Source organism: Triticum urartu, chromosome 6A (assembly GCF_056163025.1).
Source record: "Triticum urartu cultivar PI428250 chromosome 6A, HENAU_Tu73, whole genome shotgun sequence".
Taxonomy (NCBI): Eukaryota; Viridiplantae; Streptophyta; class Magnoliopsida; order Poales; family Poaceae; genus Triticum; species Triticum urartu.
The window spans coordinates 528,452,681-528,463,063 of NC_141878.1; the positions used below are offsets into that span (position 1 = coordinate 528,452,681).

General features: G+C 45.3%; 1 pseudogene; it reads right to left on the reverse strand.

Moving 5' to 3' along the window:
* Positions 1–7,505: 7,505 nt before the first annotated feature.
* Positions 7,506–9,465, reverse strand: LOC147966080 (uncharacterized; annotated as a pseudogene).
* Between the last annotated feature and the right edge of the window lie 918 nt (positions 9,466–10,383).

Here is a 10,383-nt window from a genome sequence, read left to right on the forward strand (position 1 = left end):
ATTATCCAAAATAGATACAATGATTTTCTTTGCCCTTCATCTATGCTTGTTATGTTGACATGGTAATCCAGTAGTGTGGTGAAGCTCCCCGCATTATGAACAATGCCAAATTATGCTATTGATATTCTGAACATACTCTTTATTTTCTAATTTGAAATTGGATAGAATTGACAGAATAGTTATCATATTTGTTTATACACATGCAAAACCTGTCATCTCTTTGCTTTGTTTCAGGGTGATATGCCTGATGGCATGCACAAGTCTGCTGAAGGCTGTGAGACAAACCCAACATATATTGCAGCAAAGAAGGCAAAACATCTTGAAGATAGCGAGACAACGCCAAAGTCTTGTCTTGATGCAGTGTTCAAGTTACTTGAGACTAACAGTCAGACAAGCTCACAGAATTCGTTGTCTGAATCAGTTCGACTTCTTCAGTCCCAAGTTCTAGCAGAAAGGCATTCTGCAACTCAATTCGACTTAAAGTCCTATCTCTAAGAAAGATTGTGGAGAACACCAATGAGAACCTCATTGCTAAATAGCTACACCTGGAAGCTATGACCGACATGCTAGGCCGGTCTCACAGCCTTGCTCAGCAGCTTGCGCAGCAGTTCCCCCGCAAGGCTAACCTTTCTTGAACTGTTTTGGAAGTGGTCTCGGTTCAGTATTATTTTGTTACGCTGCAATGGTGCCCAGTTTTTGTAATCTGCTTCTTCGTTGCGCTTTATGATCACTGGTGGCGAACTTTGATGCCTAGTGGATGTAATATACCTTAAATCCTTTATTGTGTAGTGTAGGTTTATTCTTAGTTACTATGCCATAATTTCTTTATTGCATAGAGTAGGTTTGTTCTTAATTCCTACTAGTTACGCAGCAGCCCAAAATGAACCCCGACCCATGATTGTGTGAATCAAATCACGGGCTTTTAACAGGCCAAAATTGTCTGGGTCCTTGTTTGGCCCAATCAGATATCGGCTGCGAGCAGGCCGGATGCAAACCGGGCCGTAGTTAGGCCCAACTATATGACGGGCTTTTAATAGGCCGAAATTAATAAAGGGCCGAAATGTTAAACGGGCCCTTAACAGGCCAAAACTAATATCAGGCCAAATTACTAAGTGGGCCCAAAAGCATAGTGTCCAGTTGACGGGCCGAATCTGATATGGGCCATAATTGAGCCCAAAGCCTCTTAAAGGACTGGACCTGATCTGGACCGTAATTTGGCCCGAAACGTGGTAGGCTTTTAATGGGCCAGATCTCATATGGGCCACTATTAGGCCCGGAGCATGGCAGACCATTAATGGACCGGATCAAATATGGGCTGGCATTTGGCCCAAAACATGGCAGCCAGTTAATGGGCCGGCCTACTAGGGTCCTCAAAATCTTGTGGGCCTACAGCTGGGCCGGCCCATTAATGTCGGCGAAATCTCGTGGGCCTTTAGCTGGGCCGGCCCATTATGACCCACAAGAATCTTGTGGGCCTTTACCTGGGCCGACCCATTATGGCCCGCAAAATCTTGTGGGCCTTTAGCTGGGCCAGCCCATTATGGTCCGCAAAATCTCGTGGGCCTTTAGCTGGGCCAGCCCATTATGGTCCGCAAAATCTTGTGGGCCTTTAGTTGGGCCGACCCATTTAAACTTGTTGGGTCGTGCCACGTGTCGACGTATCATAGGCGCCTTCTGTCCAGTGAGTGAATGACATCTGTCCCGACGATGAGCCGACACGTGTTTCCTCCAGCCAATGATGATTTTACACGTGGAAAATCCCCATTGGCCGGGGCTGTTAATGGGTTATCGGATCCAAAACCCGACCCGATAGCTTAACGGCATTCCGTTACGGTGGATGCCACGTGTCGGTCACCCTTGACGAAAGCACTTCTGTGACTCGCGATTTATGGTCATGGAAGTGGACACTCCCGTGATGATAATTTTGGTAATGTCATGGAACACTTCTACGACAGCACAGGTATGACTATCTTGATTCTGTCATAAATTTGTCATGGATGTACATGCATGACAAAAAAAAGCGACCTACTGTGACAAACACGTATCATCACGGAAGTGTATTTTTTTGTAGTGCACGTCAATTTGAGCACTATTGCATGAACCCTGTTGCATGTCATGTGAGCACTATTGCATTCATCATATTTCTTTTGCTAATGTATGAATGTGGTCAGAAGCCAGGAGTGTATCTCCTGCCTTGGACGTGCCGATGGGCACGGACTGTGTTACGACACGACGGTGTCATTGTGGCATGTGGGACATGCCAGTCTTAATAACAACACCTCCTGAGTCGACCTAGAATCGATTCTTGTTCCATTAAGCCTAACTACACACCGTGCTGCCACTTGTCTTCCCGCAAGGGGAGTGTGATTTAGTAAGTTGTTAACCCCTTTCCGTGTACACACCACTTAGAGAGGCCACGATGAGGGTTCCACGGCCATGGACTAATGCCAGTCATCGGGTCAGGGGCATGGGTGTATCCGGTTGGGCCGAGAGGGGGGCACCCCTTGTAATCCGTGCGTATTAATAGTGATCCCATGCTATTCGAGACGATGGTCTCCCCGACTTTGAGTTTTTCTTGAAAGATGCTTTAGGTGATTCCGGGCATCCAGAAAGTTATTCTGGTGTGTGCTGGTCAGGTGTGTTTCCAACCCAAAAACCATAATGGAAATTAGTCAAGGTCTAAGCATTGGCTACAGAAATTCCATACACATGGGTAAAGAGTACACCCTCTGCAGAGTTACATCTATTCGAATAGCCGTGTCCACGGTCAAGGGCACAGTTGGGAAGGGTCAAGTATCGGTCCCGGTGTCGGTCTTTGGTGGAAAATAATTAAATTGAGCTTGATCCATCTTGCAGGATAATTATGGTCACCACCGAGGCTGTCATGGATAACATTGTTATGCATATTATTGATGTGATGGACTAACCCGTTTCTCTTATTCAACTGTACTGAGTGTCACTTGGGATGGCTAGACTACCTGTGCACTCAGCTTTATTTTCTTTTCTGAGTATCACTTGGGATGGCTAGACTACCCGGATACTCAGTTTTATTCTCAAGACCTTATGTGGCGTCGCTTGAGTTCTCGGGTGGTCTTGTCTCGCCCGATTCCCTTTTAGACACTCGTTTGGCATTTCTTTTCAAGACCTTACGAGGTGTCACTTTCAGACACCCGTTTGGCGGTTTTCTTGGAATTTCTCGGGCGATCTAACGCCCAATGTTCCACTTTGAATTTCTTGGCTATCACTACTGTTATTTGATTATCTATCCACATTAGATCCACATTATCATGTCATGATTTAATTCCAGTCAACATGTGAATTTATCATAGCCTATCATGAGCATTTGCATTCGTTATACCCTTTGTTCATAATGTTTGCGAGTACATTCTAACGTACTCACAGGCTTGTCCCTGGCTATTGTCTTGGCCAGACCTGGAGGAGGACGAGCTTGCAGAGGAGGATTGTGCTAGCGAGCCCAACGCGTAGAGGTGTTCCCAGCCAGTCACTTGTGGATTTGGAGTCTACCACGTGTATCATCCACTAGTGCTTCCGCTACACAAATAAAATAGTCAAGCCTCACCCTGACGCTTGGCTTACTTTATTGTATCGATGCTATATCACCGTCACCCACTGTCATATTCCACCGCCACCTGTTTTACAAGTTTGTACCAGATTTTAGAGCACTCTAGCTCAACTCGATGTAATATTATGTGTGTACTGGTTATCTATGTCAAGGAAGTCCACCAGCAGTCCTGATCTTGGGGCTAGTGGGACTTTGGGCTATTCTGTGATTTATTACGGAAGTGAGCCTGACAGTAATTTGTAATGGGTAACAAGTAATAAAAGTAAATAAGGTGCAGCAAGATGGCCCAATCCTTTTTGTAGCAAAGGACAAGTGTGGACAAAGTCTTATATAAAGGAAAGCGCTCCCGAGGACACATGGGAATTATCGTGAAGCTAGTTTTCATCACGTTCATATGATTCGCGTTCGGTACTTTAATAATTTGATATGTGGGTGGACCGGTGCTTGGGTCCCGCCCTTCCTTGGACAAGCATCCCACTTATGATTAACCCCTCTTGCAAGCATCCGCAACTACAAAAGAAGTATTAAGGTAAACCTAACCATAACATGAAACATATGGATCCAAATCAGCCCCTTACGAAGCAACGCATAAACTAGGGTTTAAGCTTCTGTCACTCTAGCAACCCATCATCTACTTATTACTTCCCAATGCCTTCCTCTAGGCCCAAATAATGGTGAAGTGTCATGTAGTCGACGTTCACATGACACCACTAGAGGAAAGACAACATACATCTCATCAAAATATCGAACGAATTACAAATTCACATGACTACTTATAGCAAGACTTCTCCCATGTCCTCAGGAACAAACATAACTACTCACATATCATATTCATGTTCATAATCAGAGGGGTATTAATATGCATAAAGGATCTGAACATATGATCTTCCACCAAATAAACCAACTAGCATCAACTACAAGGAGTAATCAACACTACTAGCAACCCATAGGTACCAATCTGAGGTTTTGAGACAAAGATTGGATACAAGAAATGAACTAGGGTTTGAGATGAGATGAGATGGTGCTGGTGAAGATGTTGATGGAGATTGACCCCCTCCCGATGAGAGGATCGATGATGATGACGATGGTGATGATTTCCCCCTCTCGGAGGGAAGTTTCCCCGGCAGAACAGCTCCGCCGGAGCCCTACATTGGTTCCGCTAAGGTTCCGCCTCGTGGCGGCAGAGTTTCGTCCCGAAAGCTTGCTTATGATTTTTTTATTGGACGAAAGACCTCATATAGCAGAAGATGGGCACCGGAGGCCTGCCAGGGGGCCCACGAGGCAAGGGGGCGCGCCCGGGGGGGTAGGGCGCGCCCCCACCCTCGTGGATGGTGGGTGGCCCCCTCTGGTACTTCCTTCACTCAATATTTTTTATATATTTTGAAACGTGCTCCCGTGAAGTTTCAGGACTTTTGTAGTTGTGCAGAATAGGTCTCTAATATTTGCTCATTTTCCAGCCCAGAATTCCAGCTGTCGGCATTCCCCCTCTTCATGTAAACCTTGTGAAATAAGAGAGAATAGACATAAGTATTGTGACATAATGTGTAATAATAGGCCATAATGCAATAAATATTGATATAAAAGCATGATGTAGAATGGACGTATCATGCATCTTTGCTGAATTCTTGAATATTTCTTAAAATACATGAACATTTAGATTCATGAATATTTTTTTGGATTATGCGAACATGTGTTCATGAATCTTAAAAGATGGCCATAAAAATTAAAATGTTTATTATTTCCCCCCATTTTTTAGAAAAAATCTGTCACTTTTAAAAATATTCATTTTCTAAATGTTTTCACCTTTTAGAAAATAATCAAAATGTAGGAAAATATTCTTGATTTTTCTAAATTGTTAGTCGCTCCCCAATCCATATTAATTGTCGCACTCTCAATGCAACATTTGTACAACTTTGTATTAAGTCCACGTCAATTAATTTGTGTCGGAGGGAGTAGATGGTTTTAAACATGTTCAGGGATTTAAAAGGAAAAGGAGAAAGACAAGAAAAGGAAAAATGTAAAATGAAGAAAATGGAAAAGCAAATTTTTGGAAAATAAAACAACAAACCTAGGAGAAGAAATCGAGACAAAAGCACGCAAACCACCAAAGGAGGGTAAAAAATAGACGCGAAAAAACCAAAACGAATGTTGCTCTTGCTTCCCTATTGGACCTGGCCCAGAAAGCGCATACCTTGTGTGAGGAACACAAATTTCCATAAGTTCTGCTATTGCGTTTTATGACTCTTCTTTATTACATGGTTGACCTGGAAAGAAGACAAAAGGAGTAAGGCCTACTTTGGTTTGTATGAATTTTGTAGAAATTCTATAGGATAGGATTTGCAAAGAATTTTTTTGAAGCCCTTTGGTTTATTGGAATGGATTCCTATTCCTCTGTAGGATAGGAATCAATCCTTCACATTTTTGAGGAAAAAAATCATTAGCCTAGACTCAATGGAAAAATTCCTATTTTATGCATCAAATGACATCTCTTTCTCTATAGGAATTGAGATGCATGTCATCTCATTTTCTATGATTTTCCTATACCTATGAAATTCCTATCCTATGAACCAAAGGAGGCCTAAGAAGAAAATTAGTCCGTTGGCAGTCTCAACAGGACCACCATGTCACGACCCGATCGTGGAATGGATCGAGATCGGACAAATCACCTGAGTACCTTGGTAGTTCGGGATAATTCGAGGAGAATTAGGGTGAGGAATCAGAGAAGGGGATGAGGAACAAGAGAACGGTAGGTGAGAAATCTTCAGAGTTCATTCATCTGCAACATGAATCTCTTTGGTGTTACAACGTGATACATATACTCCTCTCACTAGGCCCACACACGGATATCCCTTGGCCCATCTTGTAGCCCACACACAGGTACAAACCACACGGTGACAACCCATACAGGGGGTGTTACACTCTTCCTCCCTTGAAAATCGGCTTGCCCCCAAGCCGATGATGATCAAGCTTGAATTCCGGGTACCTCCAATCTCATCGAAGTGAAGAGCTAGTCCTCCTGGGTCATATGGCAGTAGCATGTGTGTGCACCTGATCAGCTCATTGGAAGATGACACTAATTCAGTTTCAAATGGAGCTGGAGTTGAAAAGTGGGGCATGTTGTTCACACACAAGATAAATCTAAACCAACTTGGGGTCCCTTCCTTGACAGCAAGCAGGCAAGTGCAAGTTTTGTTCTCTCCCTTCACGGGCTCCCCAATGCGAATGATACAAACAAGCAGTTGGCTGGTAGAATGGTGCCACAGCATGGCTGCAGTTTCTATGGTGCCTTGAGGTCGATGATTCATCTCAAAACTGATGCCTCCTAAGAACATCTGCACATGCATATATATTATGATATGTGGTGTCCGCTCATGAATTTCTCGTCGATCAGATGAAAACCACCACAGAAAAAGTGAGCATTGGGTCCCAGAAGAATATATCTCAATTCTGCTGGTGCCAAGAAATGCAAGGAACTGAAGGGGCAAGTGGCTAGCTGAACGATCTCGAGAGAACTCAAGTGTTATCATCCCAAGGTTTAATTCGAACATGGCTCGAGCAATATTTTCTGGAGGAAGCATCATGTAGTTCTCACCTCGCTGCATTTTAGAGAGAGGCCACTTTGGAAACCAAAATAGAGCCGATGGTAGTATCACAACCATGTGTCCCAAATAACCAGGTTGCATATCACGGTCCAGCCAACAATAAATTGCAGATAAGTGGAGAATGTGTGTATGCAAGATGTTGCCACTAGATGATACCCAAGTTCCAAAGATAAACTGCAAAATCCCAGGGTCCCATTGCCTTCCAGAAAAATATGTCCTCTGGTACGTGCAAGTTAGAGAACCAAATGTGCCGATCAGTGCAGTCACTTGAATAAAAATGGAATTTCCCTTGTCCTGCTCATGTATATATTCAAATTCAGTCACAACAAAGTTTCTATTGCCCAGGTGCACCACTGTACCAGCACAGACATCCGGTTTTCCCAAGAAGCAGCAAGGTAGAAGAATAAAGTGTCGAATTCTAGGATCCTGCTGTGTTGCAGCTGAAAGCTCAAGTCATGACTAAGATAATCTTTCATAGCAGGAACAAATAAGCATGGCACCCATGTGGTTGAAAGAAACTTAATAGCGCTGAGGCACTGAACATCAAAGATTCCTGGGTCCCATAGTCTGGTAGCTGAACTTGTTACCATAGGAAGCACCCCCTGTTCCACATCTTGAATTGCAAAGATGGAATTTGAATCTCCTATCACAGAGCTCCATTGAGACAAGCTGGTAACAAGAAAATGATTGTGAGCTTCAAAAATAGTATTGGGTGGCTGCACATAATGAGTATGTGACCACCATGTAAGCATCCAGAACGTAACATCCAATTTTGAGTGACCTTGTCTCCATGGGCTAGTTAAAGGAGACGAAAATTGGTGTGCACCAAGGGACATAGTGTCAACTGCATGAGCTGGATACCAAATAGCCTCACGTGCTGTTGGTACAATTTGTGTGGAACCTGATACTGTGTTTGAACCAGAAGCTATCAAACATTCACACAGGAAGTCTAGTAACTGTGACTCCAATGTATGATGATCAATAATGTTGTTGACTCTTTCTTCAACCAGATTCAGACTATCAGAGGAGATATTCACATCCAACATAGAGAGGACCCAAGATAAAATCAGAGCAAGACATGTAGTCGACTCACAGAATATTCTACCATGCCGTAGGCTGAGGCTGGCGGCAGTCAGTGGTGGCTCAGTGATGCCACTGCCAGCTGAACTTGGGTGCTCGGGGATGAATGAAGGCCATGGCGATGGCCTGAGCATATGCTCTTGTTTCTTATTGTTCGGAGTCACATCCAGTTGGAAGGCGGCTGTCTGCACACCAATGTTGTCAATCAAGCATAGGGTCGAACACCTTGTCAGCACCATGATGTCCAGCTCGAGGATGGAACATGGTCGTCGCGATGGCATTGGCGTGACCTCTGGAGGAGTTGTGGGAATGCGGTCATACTCGCCACGACCAGGGGCCTTGCCATGGAACTGTTGGCCTCGCCATGGGCCATAACATCCGTCGAGCAGGTAGCAGGCGTTGGTACCCTCACACTGGCGATGTCAATGACGATGGTCACATCGCACACAACAGAGCATGTAGGTTCGGCGAAGATGTCAAAGCTGGCTTCATGACTCGGACACTCCATCGAAAATGTGATAGGCATCGGTGCAGCAAGGCTACTGTTGTCAGTGGCAATGACGCCATGGTCTGCACCGCACTCTCCTGGGGCCGCGAGCTCGGGGAAGACGTCCGTGACTATCACTGTAGGCATGAGGACGTGAACTCCATGGTCATCATCAAGTTTCTTCGTAGCCATCGCTTCCTCCTCGGTGATTTCATCCTCTCTTATCCGGGCAAGGGAGGAAGCACTAGTGATGCTTGATGGAGATCGCGACCGCATAGCATCTTGGATTCTTCCCGCAAGCCCTCGATGTACTGGTGGATGAAGCTCTTGATGCTCAGGTTTGGGTTGATATCCAGTATGTGTTGTACGCATTCCCAGAATGTCGCCATGTACTTGGCCACTATTGCGGTCTGCTTCTGCTCGAGCAGCAAGCACAAGTGTAGGTTGTACTCCAGCGACACGTCCTGGATGTCGAGGAGGCAGGCACGCTCGTAGATGCACCGGCCATGCAAGGCGAGAGCCCGCGCTGCCCCCCTTCTTGATCGAACTTGAACCACCGCCTCCACATGGTGGATTTTCTGGAACACGGAGATCTTCACCACGCCATACGCTGTAAACACCTGTTGCAATGTCTCCTCATTGACCGGGTAGTACACATGGTGCACAATGATGCGGAGAACACCACCATTGAACATCTCTTGCTGGCTCGACATTTTGTCGAACACCTGGTAGGCAGGAAGGGTGGTGATTGTTTTCCTGGCTATGCACTGAGGGTTTGGATGGCGTTGTTGCTCCACTCCAAGCAGATCCAACCTAGCATAGAGATTTTGTGCGATTCACCGAAGCAAAGCACACCTAGGGCAGTGGATGTTACGGATCTGGTGAGAGAGTTGAGGAACACACAGCGAAAGCAAAATTTTGAGGAAATTTTGGGGCTCTGATTACCAAATTGTCACGACCCAATCGTGGAATGGATCGAGATCGGACAAAATCACCTGAGTACCTTGGTAGTTCGGGATAATTCGAGGAGAATTAGGGTGACGAATCAGAGAAGGGGATGAGGAACAAGAAAACGGGAGGTGAGAAATCTTTAGAGTTCATTCATCTGCAACGTGATACGTATACTCCTCTCACTAGGCCCACACACGGATATCCCTTGGCCCATCTTGTGGCCCACACACAGGTACAAACCACACCGTGACAGCCCATACAGGGGGTGTTACACTCTTCCTCCCTTGAAAATCGGCTTGCCCCCAAGCCGATGATGATCAAGCTTGAATTCCGGGTACCTCCAATCTCATCGAAGTGAAGAGCTAGTCCTCCTGGGTCATATGGCAGTAGCATGTGCGTGCACCTGATCAGCTCATTGGAAGATGACACTAATTCAGTTTCAAATGGAGCTGGAGTTGAAAAGTGGGGCATGTTGTTCACACACAAGATAAATCTAAACCAACTTGGGGTCCCTTCCTTGACAGCAAGCAGGCGAGTGCAAGTTTTGTTCTCTCCCTTCACGGGCTCCCCAATGCGAATGATACAAACAAGCAGTTGGCTGGTAGAATGGTGCCACAGCATGGCTGCAGTTTCTATGGTGCCTTGAGGTCGATGATTCATCTCAAAACTGATGCCTCCTA